Genomic DNA, 23920 nt, shown 5'->3' with positions numbered 1-23920 from the left:
ATTAATAGTGTGGTGGCTTAGCAATGGTACATAAATGGGGATTTCTTGATTTGCTGTAGGATTTTGGAACGTATACTGTGTTCGAACACCATGAAGTACCTCGAAGAAAACGATTTATTGACACATAGTCAACACGGATTCAGAAAATATAGTTCTTGTGAAACACAACTAGCTTTTTATACTCATGAAGTAATTAGTGATTTCGACAGGGGATGTCAAATTGATTCCATATTTTCAGATTTCCAGAAGGCTTTCGATACCGTTCCTCACAAGCGTCTTCAAGCCAAATTGCGTGCCTACGGAGTGTTGCCTCAGTTGTGCGACTGGATTCGTGATTTCCTCTCAGAAAGGTCACAGTTCGTAGTAATAGACGGAGAGTCATCGAGTAACACAGAAGTAATATCCGGCGTTCCCCAAGGAAGTGTTATAGGCCCTCTAATGTTCTGATCTATATTAATGACATAGGAGACAATCTGACTAGACGTCGTAGATTGTTTACTGAAGATGCTGCTGTCGTTTACCGTCTTGTAAAATTATGAGATGACCAAAACAAATTGCAAAATGATTTAAATACGATATCTGTATTGTGAGAAAAGTGGAAATTGATTCTGAATAAAGAAAAATGTGAAGTTATTCACATGAGTACTAAAAGAAATCCACTAAATTTCGATTACGCGATAAGTCACACAAACCTGTAGGCTGTAAATTCAACTAAATACTTAGGGACTGCAATTATATATAACTTAAATTGGAATGATCACATAGATAATGATGTGGGTAGAGCAAACCGAAGACTGCGATTAACTGGCAGAACGCTTAAAAGGTGCAACAAGTCTACTAAAGAGACTGCTTACACCACGCTTGTCCGCCCTATTCTGGCGTACTGCTGTGCGGTGTGGGGTCCGCATCAGGTGGGACTGACGGATGACGTTGAAAAAGTTCAAAGAAGGGCAGCTAGTTTTCTATTATCTCGAAATAGGGGAGATAGTGCCACAGACATGATACTTGAATTGGAGTGGCGATCATTAAAACAAAGACAGTTTTCGTTGCGACGGGCTCTTCTAATGAAATTTCAATTACTGTTTTCTCCTCCAATTGCGAAAACATTCCCCTACACAGGGAGAAATGATCATCACGATAAAATAAGAGAAATAAGGGTTCGTACAGAAAAATTTAAGTGCTTGTTCTTCCCGCCCGCCGTTCGCGAGTGGAACGGTAGAGAGACAGCTTGAAGGTGGTTCATTGAACCCTCTTCCAGGCCCTTTATTTGAATAGCAGAGTGATTACGTAGATGTAGATGCAGATGTAAATGTAGATGTAGACGAAAACGAGAGCATCATCACATCGACGTGACGCGATGGAGCTCATGATGCGACGTGGTGACGCTACGTCGTGGCGCGATGTTGACACACATAATTCTGGTAATAGGGTAAAATTGTGGAAAAATGAGAAAATTACGTATCTATCTGGGAGTGCCGTCAGCTGGTGTCTTGAAATATTAATTTGTTATTAGCAAATAGACCTCTAGTGACGTGATTTGTTATTAACAAACTGACACATCCTATTACCTATGGTGCCCACCCAGCTGTCCCAGTTGTAAAAGATGGAGTTGGGAACGTGATTCTGGGAGCATCATGACGTAGGGAACAGAGGGGTGAATCTTGTGTGATGGGAAACAAAATAAAATTGGTAAAATGGGTGGAGACAAAGAATTCCGACCGCTCTTACATTTCTGACTAGGTGTGGTCTCTGGTGGTGCTACGTACTACAAAACTGTTATTAACTGAAACATAAAGTGACGTGATTTGTTGTTAACATATGGACTCAACCTTCCCCCTTTGCTACCCAGCTCTAGAATGCTTACCTCAGTTATAAAATAGAAAAACCCATTACAAATACTAAAACTGAGGAAGACATTGAAAAATACGTAGAATTGAATGTACTTACATATCGAGCTGGGTGTGGTCTGTGCCGGTGTTACTTAATATTGTTATTAACAAATAGACACATTTCGCCGGCCGGTGTGGCCAGGCGGTTCTAGGCGCTTCAGTCTGGAACCGTGCAACCACTATGGTCGCAAGTTCGAATCCTGCCTCGGGCATGGATGTGTGTGATGTCCTTAGGTTAGTTAGCTTTGAGTAGTTCTAAGTTCTAGGGACTGATGGCCACAGATGTTAAGTCCCATAGTGCTCAGAGCCACTTGAACCATTTTTAGACACATCCGCTCCCTATGCTGTTCAACTCCACATTAACGCCTGCCACAAGAGTGTACTAGTTATAAAAGATGAAGGTGTAGAGGGGTTGCATGATTCTCATTGGCCCAGAGGGGCGGTAGGTGAGGGTAGGAGGACAGGGGGTTGCCGCCACTTTTGTGACATCTGGCGACTATATGTTTACGTCCTTACCTTGAATATAAATAGTACAATTGCCTGGGTGAGTTCCCTGTGTGACCGCGATCAATTCCAGGTGATTTTCCGGGGGATATGGAATAGGGGAAGCGAGGAGACCAAGTGGATAACCTGACACCGGATGCGTAATATGACACTGGATGTGATAATATCGTTATCTTGGCCTGAGCGCTCCCTGGTATTCTACTTACGTTTTGCAAGTTATCTTTCTGTATACATCCAGTATTTATGTACAGAGTATTGCACAACTCCTATTGCAGGCTTCTAGGTATTGTAGAGGTACTTAGTACATAAAAATTTAATAAGGAACCCTTATAAGTTTGAAGATAGGATCACTTTTACTGAATGGACCCAGAGGAGGAGTGAGCTCGGATTTGTGTCCCCTACAGGAGTCCATGGTATGGGGAATTTCTCGAGCACCAGCCGTCGGGTTCTCTTCTACGTAACGAAGTACTTCCTCTTCAAAGTCAAGACTGCGACGCTTATGTGGAGCACCACGGTGAACCCTACCAGCTTCAGAAATGCTAATTTCTCGCGGCCGTTGTTATAGACGAGGGAAAACAATATGTGTTGTCATAATTGTGATACAAACTGACGACGATTGTTTGATTTGGGAGAGGGGAAACAACCGCGAAGTCGTCGGTCCCATCGGATTAGGGAAGGATAGCGAAGGGAGTCGGGCCTGCCGTGTCAAACAAACCATTCCGGTATTTGCCTGAAGCGATTTAGGGAAATCACGGAAAATCTAAATCAGGATGGCCAGACGCGGGTTTGAACCGTCTTCCTCCCAAATGCGTGTCCAGTGTGCTAGCTACAGTGCTACTTCGCTCTGAGATTGACGACGGCGCCCTTTTCCGAGTTTATGTGGTAATGCAAACTGGGAGATGTGAAAGCGATCCGATCTTCAATGTTATTTGACACCGCCTGACAAAAAAAGTAAAGCACCCAGAAGGAGAAGAGGAATCGAAATGAAACTTCACTGGCTGAGAAAGTACGTGATGAAGTTTCAGTGATTACGAACTCGTGACAAATTTAGAAATAACTCTGCGGGATGAGCCCACCTATCAGTATGACGTTGCACCCTTCTCTGGCTAGGATGAATTCACTGATTCGTTTGCAAAGGTTTTCATAAAGCCTTTGCATCCTCCTTGTGGCAAACTGTCCCACATCTGTTGTAACTAGTCTTTGATATCCTCGATAATGAAACTGAGAGGAAGTAGATGCCCGAGCGGGTTCCACGCATGCTCTGTCCGGGACAAATCTGGGAGTGTTGTTGTCCAGAGGGGTACCTCAACGCAACTCAGGCAATTTATACAGACACGAACCGTGTGTGGACGAGAATCGTCCAATTTAAAAAGGCTCTCACGATACTGTCGCATGAGAGGTAATACATGTGGACGCAGGATGTGTGGGATGTACCGTTATGCCGCCATAGATCCCTCAGTAACTACTAGCTATGTCTTGAATTCATACCTGATGAGTCCCAAAACCATAACGCCAAGAATGACACCGCTGTTCCTCTCCATAGTATTGGACGAATGGGACTTCTTTGAAGGTGCCACTGTACTCGCCAATGCTGGTCGTCCGGTGTAGTGCAGAACCGCGATTCTTGGCTGGACACAGTGCGACGCCAGTCATCCGTAATCCATGCTTCTTGGTCGCGGTGACACAGTATATCGAGAGTTTGTAGTAATGGAAAATTGTACTGAAATGTCGGAGGATCTGCAACGAATTGACGCATGGTGCAGGGAATGGCAATTCAATCTCAATGTAGACAAGTGTAATGTGCTGCGAATACATAGAAAGAAAGATCCTTTATCATTTAGCTACAGTATAGCAGGTCAGCAACTGGAAGCATTTAATTCCATAAATTATCTGCGAGTAGGCATTAGGAGTGATTTAAAATGGATTGACCGTATAAAATTAATCGTCGGTAAAGCAGATGCCAGTCTGAGATTCATTGGAAGAAACCTAAGGAAATGCAGTCCGAAAACAAAGGAAGTAGTACACAGTTCACTTGTTCGCCCACTGCTTGAATACTGCTCACCAGTATGGGATCCGTACCAGATAGGGCTGATAGAAGAGATAGAGAAGATCCAACGGAGAGCAGCGCGCTTCGTTACATGATCATTTAGTAATCGTGAGTTACGGAGATGATAGATAAACTCCAGTGGCAGACTCTACAGGAGAGACGCTCAGTAGCTCGGTACGGGCTTTTGTTGAAGTTTCGGGAACATATCTTCACCGAGGAGTCAAGCAGTATATTGCTCCCACCTACGTATATCTCGCGAAGAGACCATGAGGATAAAATCAGAGAGATCAGAGCCCACACAGAGGCATACCGATAATCTTTCTTTCCACGAACAATACGAGACTGGAATAGAAGGGAGAACCGGTGGAGGTACCCAAGGTACCCTCCGCCACACTCCATCAGGTGGCTTGCGGAGTATGGATGTAGATGTATATTTGTAAAAATGAAGTTCTAACAAAATTTCAATTTGGTTTTCAGAAAGGCTTTTCAACAGAAAATACTATATATGCTTTCATTGATCAAACATTGTATGCATTGACTAAACGAACACCACTTATTGGGATATTTTGTGATCTCTCAAAGTCCTTTGATTGTGTGAATCATGAAATTCGTCTAGATAAGCTTAAGTATTGAGGTATTAGTGGGACAGTACACAAATGGTTTAATTCATACTTAACTGGAAGCATGCAAAAGGTTGAAATGAACAGTACAGATAGTCTGCAAAAACCACCGGAGTCCTGTAGCTGGGGAGGTATCAAGAATGGTGTTCCATAGGATTCAGTCTTGGGTCCATTATTGTTCTTAATATATATTAACAGCTTGCCACTCTATATTCATGAAGATGCAAAGCTAGTTCTTTTTGCTGATGATACAAGTATAGTAACCACACCCAACTAGGAAGAATCAGCTGAGGAAATTGCCAATAATGTCTTACAGAAAATTATTAAGTGGTTCTCTGCAAATGGACTCTCACTAAATTTTGAGAAAACACAGTTTATACACTTCTGTACAGTAAATGGCATATATATATATATATATATATATATATATATATATATATATATATATATATATTGGCCACGACATCTTGGTAGATGATTGTTGCAGTGTCTGTCTGTGTTTATGGGTTGCATTTTTTCATATGACTTGTCAAGCCAATGGCAGCACGGCATAACACCATTGATAAGTATAGACTCTCAACAGAAGTCTGTTGCTAAGGCAGAATACTCAAAATTTCTGGATTTGTGCACTGATGAGAAAGTGAATTGGAAGAAACACATCGATGATCTGCTGAAACGGTTAGGTTCAGCTACTTATGATATTAGGGTTATTGCAAATTTTGATGATAAACAGTAAATTAGCCTACTATGCCTATTTTCACTCACTGCTTTCATATGGCATCATATTTTGGGGCAATTCGTCATTAAGGGAGAAAGTATTCTTTGCACAAAAGCGTGTAATCAGAATAAAACCTGGAGCCCATCCAAGATCACCTTGCAGGCATTTATCTAAGCAACTCGGGATATTCACAGTACCTTCGCAATACATATATTCACTTATGAAATTTGTCATTAATAACCCATCCCAATTCAAAAATAAGAGCGAAGTGCATAGCTACAACACTAGAAGAAAGGATGATCTTCACTATTCTGGATTAAATCTCACTTTGGCACAAAAAGTGGTGAATTATGCTGCCACAAAAATCTTTGGTCATTTGCCAAATAGTATTAAAAGTCTGACAGATAGCCAACGAACATTTACGAAATGTCGTATTCGTGATCTGTGGAACAAGGATTAATGTATGTATGCATGTATTCTCGCTGCCGGGTTTCGCGCTGGCGCACTGGCTGATTTGGCGGCTAAGAGCCAGACGCTAACGGTGAACATGCCAGAAGCTACCGTCGCACGTGCGTACACTCGCTTTCTTAATGTTGATTTCACACTAAGTACCAGAGTTTCACCTGAGTGTCACATATAGAAGAACTGCTGTGGCGGTTGTCTTCATTCAGGGTGCATCGGATATGTGCTTACTGTTCAAAATCAGACGCTGTGGCAGAAGATCTCCATTTTTACGACTCGGGTGCCATTATTACCCGTCGCACATGCATTTTCAGCGGAGAGAAATCCTGACCAACAGCATCCGTCGATGAGGTAGGTACCAGCTCGAACAACTATAGTTCACTTGTCAGTGTGTCAAGCGTTGTGAGCCACGATACTCAGAAGTTATTTCGTTGCACACGTATGTTCATGTCACCACGCTTGACCGTCCACTTCTTGAAGGGCACATATAGGCGTCCAAAACATTATATAAATTTGGAGATCATTTCTTCATATGGCGTTTGGTTTCCAATGAAAGTTCATACTAGTATTGAGTTACAACAATATACAGAACATTATAGCTTATACCTATGGCTGACATTCCATCCATCGCTTATATTACGAACACAAATTTCTTAATTTTTAAAACGTCATGAAATTTTCATTAACTGGCTTCTGTTACTACAGTTTGATTGTTAGCTTCAACTTCTCTTCGTTCAAATCACATTTACAAATTAATTACATATCACATTATCATGACACAATACAAGCATATGACACATTTATCTTTCATTTTATAGATAGGCTTTTATCACTTATGGGAGCTCATTCCTTCCAAAGGTAGACGAAGGAGAAAAAATTGGAAATAGAACTAAAACGTTGCACACTACTGGCCTATCTACACTTGGCGCCGTCTCCTTTGTCTGGGACGGAAGAAGGGAAATACTCATCTACTGGTTCAAGAATTTATGAGGAGATGTTACTTGTACAATGATGGACTAGTTGCCAAGGAACTTTTGCTTCATTGAAATAATGTGAACTGACTAATCACCCAAGTAGTATCATGTTGTTTCTGCATGTGTTAGTGCTGTTTACTTCAATTCACGTATAGCTTAGGCTGAAACATGACGTTTTTACGATCGTAGACTTGTCTTTCTCAAATACCTTGAAACGTCAGTACTCAAGCTTTCAAGTGACGATAAAAATTAACTGGTTTTTGTAAAATCTCATCCTTAAATGTTTATGTGTACTCTGCAGCGAATAGGAACTGGTAAGTGTCACGGAGACACACTGCGACGATGCATATTTCATTTTTATTTGCCTTATGACCTTTGTATAACTATCCTTATAACTAAATTGTTTACTCGACGTGCGGCGCATTTCTTCATTTGGTACCTGCTACTCTTGACGTAATTCTCTTCTTCTGCTATGTGACGATACACCGGTAGCTGAAAGAAAAAACTTGAAACTAACTTAAAACTAATTGCATTACGTAGCTCGATGGCCACTGATACATTGGGTCATTGCATGCGTCCGCAGATACTTCCATATTTTGTTTAAATTCATAGACATTTGTTTATTCTGTTACCCATTATCATCAATTACTCTGCAAAGAAAATTATTTGTCATCTCTCACGGTATTTTGTCGTTAGCCTTTAGCTTACACGTCTCGTGTAGTTTTTCATAATACATACTTTTAGTTGTAAATATGTTGTATATAACTTAGTATTTAACAAAGTCTCTGTGTGTGTATATATATATATATATATATATATATATATATATATATATATATATATATAGGTTCCTTAGTCTTTAGATAGTTGAAGTATTTGCGTAGTATTTCCGTTTACTTTGTATTCAAGTTAGGTACACATTGAATTCCTATTTTGGTTGCGCCTTCTGACAGTCTGTCGCACATGCGCACAGGTCAGTGTCTCCTCTCCTGATGCTGACGTCAGCGCGTATTGTTGAGCGCGCGACCGCTCAGCCATAAGCTAATAACGTTTATACTTTCGCTTCGCGTAAAGTGATGTATTACTTCTCATTGCTGTTAATTTTTGAGCCTACGTGTACAAATCAAACGGCAACGGCCTTGCCACAGTGGATACACCAGTTCCAATGAGATCACCGAAGATAAGCACTGTAGGGCGTGGTCGGCAATTGGATTTGTGACCATCCAGGCCGCCATGCGCTGTTGCCATTTCTCGGGGTGCACTCAGCCTCGTGATGCCAATTGAGGAGCTACTCGAATCAACAGTAGCGGCTTCGGTCAGGAATACCATCATAACGATCGGGAGTGCGGCGGTGTGCTGACCCAACGCCCCTCCTATCCGCATCCTCCACCGAGGATGACACGGCGGTCGGATGGTCCGAGTAGGCCGCTCGTGGCCTGACGACGGAATGTGTGTGTGTACAAATCAAAAGAATTACTTATGCCTATACACATTACTTTATCTTAAAAAATTCCACTTAGAATTATGTACACTATGTACAATTATCTTGTGATAAAAAAAATTGTTGCCACGCTTCGTCATTTTGTAAAGGCTTTATATCTTTGTGAGGGTGGAAACCCTTGTCTCTTCCTGTTTTCTCATAAACTAACCAGTACGCTCCAGGATATGGTATTTTAGAAATTACATATGGGCCTGAATAGAAAAATTACCACTTCTTATTCAGTTTGCCAGATTTTGTCGATTTAGGGTGCGTACGTAAGAGGACTCGTTGCCCTTCGAAATTTGTATTTCAGTTTCTTGTTATAAATTCTCCTTTTATACTCGGCCCTGTAACTATGGTTCGTTTGATTTTGTCTTGTAGTGTCATTTCTGTAGTGGGTACCTTTGGTATAGGCGACTCCCACTCATTCGTATGTTTTGACTGAAACGTCAATTCATTCGTTGTTAAACCTGTTGAAGAATGCGGAAGGTTATTGACCACTTTCATGAAAGGAGTTACGCATTCTACCCATCAGGTGTGTTTGAAAAACGTATGGTAATCAGACTGTTGTGCTGTACCTTGGATTAATAACGTTCTGATACCCGCAGCCTGCTCTGTTAATTTACCAAATTCCTCTAAACCTAGTGGTAACCTGGACAAGGCATTCGCGATAACATTCTGACTTCCTTTAATATAAATGATCTCAAAACTGAATTCTTGTAAATATAGACACCACCTAGCTAATCGACGGTGTAATAGTTTAAACGTTAAAAGAAATGACAGTGATTGATTGTCACAATGAACTTTGGTATTCTTGCCCCGCAAAAAATATTCAAACTTTTTAAATGCCCATATAACAGGAAAGCTTTCCAATTCTGACACAGAGTAAGATCCTTCTACTTCTGATAACGCGTTACTAGCAAAACTGATGACCTTGGGTACTTCCTTACCTTCTTCCTCTCGCATCTGGAAGAAGTATGCGCCCCCCCCCCCCCCCAACCCCGCTCTTGAGATGAGGCATCTGTGCATAGGGAAAAATCCTTGGACATGTCACGATAGCTAAGAATGTTTGCATTGAGTAATGCCTGCTTAATGTTATTAAAATCCTCGTGACACTTGTCATCCCATAACCAAATCCTATTTTTTCGTAACAAGTTGAGCAATGCATCACTGTTCATCAGTTGTTGTGGTACGAACTTACGAAAAAACAAAACTAGTTGCTTTTTATTCCTTGAAGCTGGAGAATTGCGTATGGCATCAAGTTTCATCGGATCAGGTAATATAACTTGTTCTGACACAACATGTCCGAGAAATTTGACTTGCTCCTTACCAAACCTAGACTTTTTTAAATTGGCTGTTACTCTGTAATCTGCAAATCCTTGAAGCACCTATTCAATGAGTCTGATATGTTCTAGCCACGTGGGTGTGGCTATTAGCATGTCGTCTACATAAACAGTGACTTTGCTAAGCAATTATGTCCCTAAAACCTAGTCCAATGCAAGTATAAACACTTCTGCGCTAATATTCAGTCCAAAAGGTAGAACACGGAATTCGTAACTTCTGCCACCACAAGCAAATGCTGTATATTTTCGACTTTCTTCGTTGAGCTTCATTTACCAGTAGGACATATTGAGATCGAGTATACTAAAATATTTTGTATTGTCAAACTTCAGAAGCTATTCGTCCAAGTTGTCTGGTCTTATGTGTACTGGTAGTATAATCTTGTTGATACCTCTGGCATCGTGAACTAATCTTACAGAACCATCTGGTTTGCTTACTGGTAATATTGGACTACAATAGGGTGAAAATGGAGGTTGTATAATTCCCCATTTACTCATACGATTGATCTCTTCCCTTACTGCCTCTCGTTTTGCCCATGGAATAGGATATAACGTTACACAAAATATTTCATGCGGGTCGACTTCAAATTTATATTCGTAATCTTTGATTACTCCTGGCTTCTTACTGAAAACATTGGCATACTTCAAGTTAGAAAGGTCTTGTCGTTGCATCTAATTTAGTACCTGTGTTTCACTTAGTTTCTGCTCTACCATTTCGTAAGTAACCTCAGTGTTTGCTTCTTGTTCAGTATCAAATTTGTATGTGAAATATACAGCTGGAAATGAATATTGTACCACTACATTTGACTCTAGTTTGTTTTTGTTACTTTCATTAGGTGTTCTGACTAAATCAATAGAAGAGATCTGATCCTTTACAAAAAAAAAGTGGCATTTACCATTACCTATGTCAATCTGCGTTTTGTATGTTCTAATCGTGTCTATGCCAATAAGACATTTAACTATAAGTTTGTCGATTATAATAAAGTTGCACTTCACTGTAAAATGTTCAATTCGTAATGGAATAAGTGCCTGATGTTTAACCAATTTAGTCTTACTGGCTGTTGCAGTTTGCACCTTGAAATGTTGAACAGGAAATGTTGGGAAGTTGCCTCTCTTCTTCAATTCACAAAAAAATGCATTTGACATTAGGTTAGTAGTTGAAACTGTATCTAAAGTTAACTGTGTGTCAGTGTTAAATATTTTCACCTTAATGATTGCTTGTATTTATTCTTCCTTGACTTCATCTACTATATCTTACTCATGCTGATACGAATCATCCTTGATGTCACTTTGTTTGCCAAACCTTATAAAACATGTTTGTAGTTCTGCCTTGCCCCCACTCCCTGAGAGGTCAATGGCCTGTTGCTTAACTACCTCCTTTTGTTCTGGTTTCATAATATTTAGATCTTGTGTGACGGCGTTCAGATTGTGTGTCAAACTATCAGTTTTGGTATTTATATCTTGTTTCATATCACTGAAATCTGGTGTTCATATTGTGTTTCATATCATCGAATTTCACGTTCATGTTAGATAACAACTGCCATAGCAGTGCTTCAGTTTTACCACTGTTGTTACTGTCAGCTGTACTTTCCAAGTTAATGTTTGTGACCAAGTGGTGTTTATAACATGTTGTCAAAATTCATATTCGAATCGGTCTCCAATGTTTCATTCATTAGTCAAAGCCCGTCGGAATGCACAAAGGACATGAATGGATGCAGGTGATCAGACAGGATGCTTACGTACGGGTCACCTGTCGGAGCCGTATCTAGACATATCAGGGGTCCCATATCACTTTAACTGCACACACCCCAAGCCATTACAGAACCTGCACCAGCTTGAACAGTCCCTGCTGACATGCTGGGTTCACTGATTCATGAGATTGTCTCCATACCAGTACACGTACATCTGCTCGATACAATTTGAAACGAGACTCGTCCGACCATGTAACATATTTCCAATCAGCAACAGTTCAATATCGGTGTTGACAGGCCCAGGTGAGGTGTAAAACTTTGTGTCGGGCAGTCATCAAGGGTACATGAGTAGGACTTGGGCTCCGAAAGCCCATATCGATTATGTTTCGTTGAATAGTTCTCACGCTGACACTTAAATATTTTTGACTATGCGCATGAAGACACATTTTTGTAGAATATAATACGATTGCGTTATTAAAATGTTGTGTGCTTATTTGTATTTTTTGGCCGTCGGGCTTCGCTAACGTTTTAATTGTAGCTGCAGGCAGCGGACTCCGAAAACACCGGCGCTTGTCGTAATCAAGATAATCCTCCTTATATGTTCTTCTCTTCACTTCAATAAATAAAAAAATACTTGATTCTGTTGTTCAATATAATATTATTCACGCACACATATGATACATAGAGTTCCCAATACTTCATATCTGAAATCGCACAGTTTCATCGTCCTTCTACCCACGAGAGAGTGTAAGAGTAACAAACAAAAAAACTGTACGAAAATTGAATGTTTTTTTCTTTAATTTGTTTGCACCTAACCGTAAGTAGGCTGTTTAGGTTTTTATGTTGGTAACGCCACGTAGCGCTCTGTATGAAAATCACTGACTGTGCTGTGTGAAGGCTGTGGTTGGTTTGCATTGTTGGAGTATATGCTATTGTAGTGTTGGGCAGATGGATGTGAACAGTGCGTAGCGTTGGGCAGTTGGAGGTGAGCCGCCAGCAGTGGTGGATGTGGGGAGAGAGATGGCGGAGTTTTGAGAGCAGATGATCTGGACGTGTGTCCATCAGGGACAGTAAATTTGTAAGACTGGATGTCATGAACTGATATATATATATATATATATATATATATATATATATATATATATATATAATGACATTTGAACACTATTAAGGTAAATACATTGTTCTCTATCAAAATCTTTCATTAGCTAACTAATCCTATCAATAGTTAGTCCCTTCAGTAGTTAGAATCTTTTATTTAGCTGGCAGTATTGGCGCTCGCTGTATTGCAGTAGTTGGAGTAACGAAGATTTTTGTGAGGTAAGTGATTCATGAAATGTATAGGTTATTGTTAGCCAGGGCCATTCTTTTGTAGGGATTTTTGAAAGTCAGATAGCGTTGCGCTAAAAATATTGTGTGTCATTTTAGTGTTGATCAGATTAAGTAAAGAGCGAAATGTCTGAGTACGTTCAGTTCTGCTCAGCTGTTTGAAAATCAAATAACGTAATGGGTTTACCAGCACAGTAATTCAATAATTTTTCTAAGGGGACGTTTCAATGTCAGTGCGTCAGCCCTGTTTCCTAAAGAAATATGTTAAGCATTCACATTTTGTAGTTGACAAGGCCTTAGTGTCAAGGAAAAGACACAACACATGTGAATGCAATTCGGGAACAGCGTTCACTTTCCAAACACCTAATCTTGGAAAATCTTTGTCAGGCATAGCCAAGGTCACAAAACCTATCAGAGCAAACGAATAAAAGTAAGTTAATCCTCAATAAAGGTTCTGGGCGATTTAAAAAGTTGAATAAGAATAGAAGTGCAAAATATTAATGACTTTTTTCTCGATGAGTTGTCGAATAGTATATACTGGATAGAGTCATTACACTTAAATCATTGAATATGCCTCACATAATACTAGAAAAACTGTTGCGCTCCAAATTACTCAATCGAAGACCTGTGTACCACCTAATAGTAATTAATAACATGTTGTTTCCATAATTTTCTAGTTTTCTTCTTCTTTTTCTGCGTTTTACTACGGGATACTATGTTTTGCGATGAACACAATCTTGTACCTACTCAGACAGCGTAGTGCAACAGCGCTTTCGTTGTGGACAAAAGATGAGTTGAGAAGTAGTGGAATCCGACTGTGGGTTTAAGTGTGTTCGTCTTGTGTTCTACATCGTCTGCTCATTATTTTCCGCAGTTTATGTGGATGTTGAGCTCGGTTCTCTTTTCCCGACTCGCATAAAAAGCACGAAACATGCTAAGACACGAGAACATTATATACGGCTCCAGGGGATGTAGAAATGTCTTGTAGATAGTATTTTGATGAGGAACACATACCTGAAAATGCACCGTTAAGGTAAGCGCGGATTGGCAAACAAAGTGAACAACCCAGCATTCATGGTCGGATCTCATTGTTACTACGTCAACGTACACTCTGTCGGTAGGTATGTAAAAGCTTAGAGTTGCAGTTTTCCGTGACATATAGAACTACTTCAAGTGTGCATAAGTGTTCTTCGTGTTTAGTGTTGTTAGAGGCTTGGTAGCGTATCAAAGAGGCGTGAACAGCGTCATATTTTGGGAGGTTACTGTCGAGGACACGGAAATGGCGCGTACTCTTGAAAGACAGCGTTATTATATAATCCGTCGGCAACTGAAAGTGGCCTCATTGCCAGTACCGATTTGGCTGGCTGACCGAATCGTGCACTATCCAGATTTGTGAGGCATTCTGATGTGAGAGTGACCAGACTGATGACTGCATGGGAATGTAAGGGTAAGCATCCTCGTCGTTTAGGTAAAGCGTGATGAAGTCTGACCGCTACCAGGCAGAATCACCGTATTGTGCACCAGGAACACAGTAACACAGTCACATCTGCTCCTGCCATTCTATAACAAGTAATAGATCCGCTGCAACATTCCGTGTCATAGCGTGTCATCAGAGTCACCACTGTTTGTCACCAAAAGGTCAAACATGTTATCGCCACGAGTCAGTTCTCTGTTTAACTGCTCAAGGTGGTTTTCAGATAACGCACTTAAAAGAATTTCACTGGATTCTTTGTCCCTGCCATCCGTTATAAACGTTTGAGTCTCCCAGTCTGTATCTGGTAAATTAAAATCTCCGCTCAGAACTATAAAATGGTGGGGAAATCTATTCGAAGTATTTTCCAAATTTTCCTTCAGGTGCTCTGGCACAACAGCTGCTGAGGCAGGGGGCCTATACAGATATCCAATTACCATGTTTGAGCCTGATTTAACCGTGACCTTCACCCAAATTATTTCACATTTCGGGTCTTCGTCAATTTCCTTCGATACTATTGCACTTCTTATCGCTATAAACACGCCTCCCCCTTCACTGTCCAGCATGTCTCTGCAGTATACATTCCAATCTGAGTTTAGAATTGCATTACTGTTTACATCTGGTTTCAGCCAACTTTCCGTCCCTCGTACTATGTGGGCGTTGTGACCGTTTATTAATGAGAGCAGTTCTGGGTCCTTTCTATATACGCTCCTGCAGTTTACTATTACCACATTAATATTGTTATTCCCTGTTGCGCTTTGCCTACTACTACCTTGTCGCGTCTCAGGAGGCGTATTGTCTGGCCTAGGGAGGGAATTCTCTAACTTAAAAAACCCACATATGCACTCCACACGTACTCCGCTACCCATGTAGCCACTTCCTCCGTGTAGTGCACGCCTTACCTATTCAGGGGGACCCTACATTTCCCCACCCGATAGCGGAGGTCGAGAAATTTGCACCTCAGATCTCCGCAGAATCGTCTGAACCTCTGGTTTAAGCCTTCCACTCGGCTCCAAACCAGAGGACCGCTATCGGTTCTGGGAACGATACTACAAATAGTTAGCTCAGATTCCACCTCACGAGCGAGGCTTTCCGGCTTCACCAACTCCGCCAACCGTCTGTATGAATTGAGGATGACCTCTGAGCCCAGACGGCAGGAGTCATTGGTGTCGACATGAGCAACAATTTGCAGTCGGGTGCACCCAGTGCTCCCTATCGCCGCCGGCAGGGCCTCCTCCACATCCCGGATGAGACCCCCCGGCAAGCAGACAGAGTGAACACTGGCCTTCTTCCCCGACCTTTCCGCTATTTCCGTAAGGGGCTCCATCACCCGCCTAACGTTGGAGCTCCCCCCGTGTGCCTGCTCGGACCTTGCTGAAGGAGCGGCCACATGTCCACTCACAGGCAGAGCGGGCGATGCCACATGGCCATCCTCCACATTGACCCTCCGCCTCGTGCGACGCGAACGCCGCTGAACCCGCCAGTCCCCTCGGGGAGAGGGTGGCCCAACAGCACCCGGTACCCACGAAGATGTCTCGACAGAAGGGACCGTGGGTGAAGCATGTAATACCAGGGGGTGTACCATACGACGCACCAGACTCCCCACTGCCGCTACACTCCGAGGCAGCAGCCTGAAGACGGCTGACCGCCGTCATCAGCACGTTCGGCTGTTCGCGAACAGTGGCCATCTCCTCCTGCGTCCGTACACAGCAGTCACACATCCTATCCATCCTAAGAAATCAACAATTTACTGTAGAGAGTTAATCAACTTTTAACTAGACTGCTAATTCACCAAAGGCGGCTGATAGCTGACTTAACTGTGATTACTAGACAATTTTTGTTGGAAACAATGAAAATAAGCGCTACCTCTCACTGGAATGTATTCAAAACAAACACGAACTCTATGGAACACTATTACTAGTACTCGAAAATTAAAGCTTCCTGAAAGGCAAAAGCACACGGAAAAAGAAGTGACAAGTAAGAGAAACACCGTTAATACTTAAATTTACGTAGCTTGCTGCACAGCAGATGTGAAGCAGACGGCAGTCACGACAACACTGTGATGCTACTCTTGAATACATTACTATTTCAAGAATTTTTGTTAATGCTGTCAAAAGTAAGATTGGACGGTAGCTGTTAGCATCAGATCTATGAAGCAAATTGAACATTATTGTCAGCGCTCTAAATTCAAAGATGCAATGGACTGTCATATTATGTGTATAATCTTTTAATTTCTTATAAAATTCTAACATACATAGGATAAGCTGACATGTCCAGTCATTAAATGGAAAAGGAAGCAGACAATAAAGGGCACCGACCCCTATCGGCAAATGTAAATACAAACAAAAATAAACACTGTATGTCTCCATACCATACCAACGTACAGCGTGGGGGCAATTGCGTAGGAACATGATGAAAGGCCCCAGGAAGACGTAAAATTAAGATTTATCAAAACACAAAAAAATGAAACACAGAACGGCCAGAGAGTTGGCCAAGACGTTAATTACGAATGCAAGGTAAGGCGAAGAAAAATGAAAAATATTCAATTTTTGTACTGTTCTTTTTTTTTGTTTTTTACACTCGCTCATGGGTAGAAGGACGATGAAGATGTGCGATTTTAGATATGAAGTAATATCCGGCGTTCCCCAAGGAAGTGTTATAGGCCCTCTAATGTTCTGATCTATATTAACGACATAGGAGACAATCTGAGTAGCCGTCGTAGATTGTTTGCTGATGATGCTGTCATTTACTGTCTTGTACAATTATGAGATGACCAAAACAAATTGCAAAATGATTTAAATACGATATCTGTATGGTGAGAAAAGTGGAAATTGATCCTGAATAAAGAAAAATGTGAAGTTATTCACATGAGTACTAAAAGAAATCCGCTAAATTTCGATTACGCGATAAGTCTCACAAATCTGAAGGCTGTAAATTCAACTAAATACTTAGGGACTGCAATTATATATAACTTAAATTGGAATGATCACATAGATAATGATGTGGGTAGAGCAAACCAAAGACTGCGATTAATTGGCAGAACACTTAGAAGGTTCAACAGGTCTACTAAAGAGACTGCTTACACCACGCTTGTCCGCCCTATTCTGGCGTACTGCTGTGCGGTGTGGGGTGCGCATCAGGTGGGACTGACGGATGACGTTGAAAAAGTTCAAAGAAGGGCAGCTAGTTTTCTATTATCTCGAAATAGGGGAGATAGTGCCACAGACATGATACTTGAATTGGAGTGGCGATCATTAAAACAAAGACAGTTTTCGTTGCGACGGGCTCTTCTAATGAAATTTCAATTACTGTTTTCTCCTCCAATTGCGAAAACATTCCCCTACACAGGGAGAAATGATCATCACGATAAAATAAGAGAAATAAGGGTTCGTACAGAAAAATTTAAGTGCTTGTTCTTCCCGCCCGCCGTTCGCGAGTGGAACGGTAGAGAGACAGCTTGAAGGTGGTTCATTGAACCCTCTTCCAGGCCCTTTATTTGAATAGCAGAGTGATTACGTAGATGTAGATGCAGATGTAAATGTAGATGTAGACGAAAACGAGAGCATCATCACATCGACGTGACGCGATGGAGCTCATGATGCGACGTGGTGACGCTACGTCGTGGCACGATGTTGACACACATAATTCTGGTAATAGGGTGAAATTGTGGAAAAATGAGAAAATTACGTATCTATCTGGGTGTGCCGTCTGCTGGTGTCTTCAAACTGACACATCCTATTACCTATGGTGCCCACCCAGCTGTCCCAGTTGTAAAAGATGGAGTTGGGAACGTGATTCTGGGAGCATCATGACGTAGGGAACAGAGGGGTGAATCTTGTGTGATGGGAAACAAAATAAAATCTGTAAAATAGGTGGAAACAAAGAATTCCGAGCGCTCTTACATTTCTGACTAGGTGTGGTCTCTGGTGGTGCTACGTACTACAAAACTGTTTTTAACTGAAACGTAAAGTGACGTGATTTGTTGTTAACATATGGACTCAACCTTCCCCCTTTGCTTTCCAGCTCTAGAATGCTTACCTCAGTTATAAAATAGAAAAACCCATTACAAATACTAAAACTGAGGAAGGTGTAGAGGGGTTGCATGATTCTCATTGGCCCAGAGGGGCGGTAGGTGAGGGTAGGAGGACAGGGGGTTGCCGCCACTTTTGTGACATCTGGCGACTATATGTTTACGTCCTTACCTTGAATATAAATAGTACAATTGCCTGGGTGAGTTCCCTGTGTGACCGCGATCAATTCCAGGTGATTTTCCGGGGGATATGGAATAGGGGAAGCGAGGAGACCAAGTGGATAACCTGACACCGGATGCGTAATATGACACTGGATGTGATAATATCGTTATCTTGGCCTGAGCGCTCGCTGGTATCCTACTTACGTTTTGCAAGTTATCTTTCTGTATACATCCAGTATTTATGTACAGAGTATTGCACAACTCCTATTGCAGGCTTCTAGGTATTGTAGAGGTACTTAGTACATAAAAATTTGATAAGGAACCCATATAAGTTTGAAGATAGGATCACTTTTACTGAACGCACCCAGAGGAGGAGTGAGCTCGGATTTGTGTCCCCTATAGGAGTCCATGATATGGGGAATTTTTCGAGCACCAGCCGTCAGGTTCTCTTCTACGTAACGAAGTACTTCCTCTATAAAGTCAAGACTGCGACGCTTATGTGGAGCACCACGGTGAACCCTACCAGCTTCAGAAGTGCTAATTTCTCGCGGCCGTTGTTATAGACGGAGGAAAACAATGTGTGTTGTCATAATTGTGATACAAACTGACGACGATTGTTTGATTTGGGAGAGGGGAAATAACCGCGAGGTCGTCGGTCCCATCGGATTAGGGAAGGATACCGAAGGGAGTCGGGCCTGCCACGTCAAACAAACCATTCCGGTATTTGCCTGAAGCGATTTAGGGAAATCACGGAAAATCTAAATCAGGATGGCCAGACGCGGGTTTGAACCGTCTTCCTCCCAAATGCGTGTCCAGTGTGCTAGCTACAGGGCTACTTCGCTCTGAGATTGACGACGGCGCCCTTTTCTGAGTTTATGTGGTAATGCAAACTGGGAGATGTGAAAGCGATCCGATCTTCAAAGTTATTTGACACCGCCTGACAAAAAAAGTAAAGCACCCAGAAGCAGAGGAGGAAACGAAATGAAACTTCACTGGCTGAGAAAGTACGTGATGATGTTTCAGTGATTACGAACTCGTGACAAATTTAGAAATAACTCTGCAGGATGAGCCCACCTATCAGTATGACGTTGCACCCTTCTCTGGCTAGGATGAATTCACTGATTCGTTTGCAGAGGTTGTCATAAAGCCTTTGTATCCTCCTTGTGGCAAACTGTCCCACATCTGTTGTAACTAGTCTTTGATATCCTCGATAATGAAACTGAGGGGAAGTAGATGCCCGAGCGGGTTCCACGCATGCTCTGTCCGGGACAAATCTGGGAGTGTTGTTGTCCAGAGGGGTACCTCAACGCAACTCAGGCAATTTATACAGACACGAACCGTGTGTGGACGAGAATCGTCCAATTTAAAAAGGCTCTCACGATACTGTCGCATGAGAGGTAATAAATGTGGACGCAGGATGTGTGAGATGTACCGTTGTGCCACCATAGATCCCTCAATAACTACTAGCTATGTCTTGAATTCATACCTGATGAGTCCCGAAACCATAACGCCAGGAGTAACACCGAAGTTCCTCTCCAAGGTATTGGACGAATAGGACCTCTTTCCAGGTACCACTGTACTCGACAATGCTGGTCGTCCGGTGTAGTGCAGAACCGCGATTCTTGGCTGGACACAGTGCGACGCCAGTCATCCGTAATCCATGCTTCCTGGTCGCGGCATCACGGTACCACTGATGTTCTGTTCAAGGTAGCCTTAACAATGTGCGGCAATTCTCAAGTCCAGTTATTTCTAGTCTTCGACCAGTGACACGGTATGACACGGAATGTTGCAGCGGATCTATTACTTGTCCTAGAATGGCAGGTGCTGATGTGACTGTGTTACTGTGTTCCTGGTGCACAATACGGCTATTCTGCGTGGTAGTTGTCAGACTTCGTCAAGCTTTAACTAAACGACGAGGATGCTTGCCCTCACATTCCCATGCAGTCACCAATCTGGTCACTCTCACATCAGAATGCCTCACAAATCTGGATATTGCACGATTCGGTCAGCCAGCCAAATCGATACCCGCGATGAGGCCACTTTCAGTTGCCGACGGATTATATAATAACGCTGTCTTACAAGAGTATGCGGCTTTTCCGTGTCCTCCACAGTAACCTCTCAAAATATGACGCTGTTCACGCCACTTTGATACGCTACCAAGCCTCCAACAACACTAAACACGAAGAACACTTATGCACACTTGAAGTAGTTCTATATGTCACGGAAAACTGCAACTCTAAGCTTTTGCATACCTACCGACAGAGTGTACGTTGACGTAGTAACAATGAGATCCGACCATGAATCCTGGGTTGTTCACTTTGTTTGCCAATCCGCTCTTACCTTAACGGTACATTTTCAGATATGTGTTCCTCATCAAAATACTATCTACATCCACTTCTACAACCCCTGGAGCCGTATATAATGGTCTCGTATCTTAGCATGTTTCGTGCTTTTTATGTGAGACGGGTAAAGAGAACCGAGATCAACATCCACATAAACTGCGGAAAATAATGAGCAGACGATGTAGAACAGAAGACGAACACACTTAAACCCGCAGTCGGATTCCAGCACTTCTCAAATCGTCTTTTGTCCACGACGAAAGCGCTGTTGCACTACGCTGTCTGAGTAGGTACAAGATTTTGTTGATCGCAAAACATAGTGTCTCGTAGTAAAACTCAGAAATAGAAGAGGAAAACTAGAACATTATGGAAACAGCATGTTATTAATTACCATTAGGTGGTACACAGGTCTTCGATTGAGTAATTTGTAGCGCGACAATTTTTCTAGTATTATGTGTGGAATATTCAATGATTTAAGTGTCATGACTCTCTCCACTGTATCGAATTACGTACCAGTCGACTACTCACAGACAATAAAAGTAATTAATATTTTGCATTTCTATTCATATTCAACTTTTTATATCGCCCAGAACCTTTATTAAGGAGTAACTTACTTTTATTCATTTGTTCTGATAGGATTTGTGGCGTTGGCTATGCCTGACAACTATATCCCAAGATTAGGTGTGTGGAAAGTGAACGCTGTTCCCGAATTCCAGTCACATCTGTTGTGTCTTGTCCTTGATACTAAGGCCTTGTCAACTACAGAATGCAAATGCTTAACATATTTCTTTAGGAAACAGAGCTGACGCACTGACATTAATATTTCCATAGGTGCCAAGCATCAAATAAAAGAGGGCACTACTCAATAGCTAGTGCATTAAATGTATTCGCGATTGAGAATAATGGCAACCATCAGCTGTAGAATGGAATGACGACAATGAAAATTCGTGCCGGACCGGGACTCGAACCCGGATTTCCCGCTTATCGTGAGCATGCATGCACGTCCAAAGGAACTTTGCATCGTAATCAGAATAACACAGGCTCTACAATATCGCAATAGCTAGTGACTGTACGAAAACTCTTTGAGGTCTGGCGGAGTTTTATTCAGTGAATTTCCGTATGTGAAAATGGTATGTCGTATGACATGGTTCGCTGGGATAGCCCACGAGGTGGGTTCAGCCGCCTGTCGGAAAGGGTGTTCTTCACCTGTGCGCCTTGGGCCATTTCCTTGTGGATATGCGAGAGATGTGTCGTATGTGTAACTGTAGAGTTCAGCTAAGCCTAAGGGATGTGTGTATTGCTAAGCGTGGAAGCGCTGTAATAAATATGACTGAAGATAGTGCGCAGAATCGCAATTTGGGGGAGAGAGGGGGGGAGGCCTTGATGCTCGATATCTGTTTGAGCTAGGAACACGGGCTCAACAGTGTTTGATTTATCCCCGCCCAGCGGTCATTTGTATAGCCATTATAACATCTGACTTACTTTAGCTATGTTAGAGTATATTAAGACAAGTTTAGAACGTGGAATCGGAGCTGGCGACCAGGAAAATTGTGCGAATCGATTAATTCCTTTTGCAGAAGATTTTAATTTCGCTGAAATTAATGCTCAGATAATGGCACCATTTGTATGTGCAACGCTCGGATTACACAATGAAGTGCCAAAGAAGCTAGCATAGGAATGCGTATTTAAATACAAAAATATGTAATCAGGCAGAATACGGCCCTGCGGTCGGCAACGTCTATATAAGACAACAAGTGTCTGGTGCATCTGTTAGATCGCTTACTGCCGCTACAACGGCAGGTTATCAAGATTTAACTGAGTTTGAACGACGTGTTACGGCTGGCGCACGAACGATGGGACACAGCATCTCCGAGGTAGCGATGAAGTAGGGATTTTCCCGTACGACCATTTCACGAGTCTACCGCGAATATCAGGAATTCAGTAAAACAACAAATCTCCGACATCGCTGCGGCCGGAAAAAGATCCTGCAAGAACGGGACCAACGACAACTGAAGAGAATCATTCTAAGTGACATAAGTGCAACCCATCCGAAAATTGCTGCTGAATAAAATGCAGGGTGTGTAGGCCCCAGGATGCCGTAAAATTAAGATTTATGAAAAAAATTAAACACCGAACTACCAAAGAGTTGGCCAAGACGTTAATTTTGAATGCACGGTAAGGCGTAAACAAATTAAAGAAAAAACATTCAATTTTTGTACAGTTTTTTTGCTTATTACTCTTACACTCTCTCGTGGGTAGAAGGACGATGAAGATGTGCGATTTCAGATATGAAGTATTGGGAACTCTATGTATCATATGTGTGTGTGAATAATATTATATTGAACAACAGTATCAAGTATTTCTTTATTTTTTGAAGTGAAGAGAAGAACATATAAGGAGGATTGTCTTGACTACGACAAGCGACGGTGGTTTCGGAGTCCGCCGCCTGCAGCACAATTAAAATGTAAGCGAAGTCCGACGGCCAAAAGATACAAATAAGCACAGAACATTTTAATAACGCAATCGCATTATATTCTACAAAAATGTGTCTTCATGCGCGTAGTCAACAATATTTAAGTGTCAGCGTGCGAACTATTCAACAAAACATAATTGATATGATGACTCACTTCATGAAATGCTGCATAGAGCTTTGGAGCTTAATCGAGGACTGGTGATCAGGAACTTTTCACCCCCGCCCCCCTCTCCCCATTCCCTGTCAAATACTACAACAAAAATTTCATCCACCACCAGGTTTCGAATCAGCTTATTTCCGAGTCGAAAGACAGCGGAGAGGAGTGCACCAGCGACCTTGGCTAAGGAGGTGGGTAATTGCCATAATCAACTGTGAGAGTGTACTGGTCCTC

The sequence above is a fragment of the Schistocerca nitens genome, chromosome 3, assembly GCF_023898315.1.
Source record: "Schistocerca nitens isolate TAMUIC-IGC-003100 chromosome 3, iqSchNite1.1, whole genome shotgun sequence".
Taxonomy (NCBI): Eukaryota; Metazoa; Arthropoda; class Insecta; order Orthoptera; family Acrididae; genus Schistocerca; species Schistocerca nitens.
The sequence above is the reverse complement of the archived record's forward strand: the minus strand, read 5'-3'. Positions refer to the sequence as shown.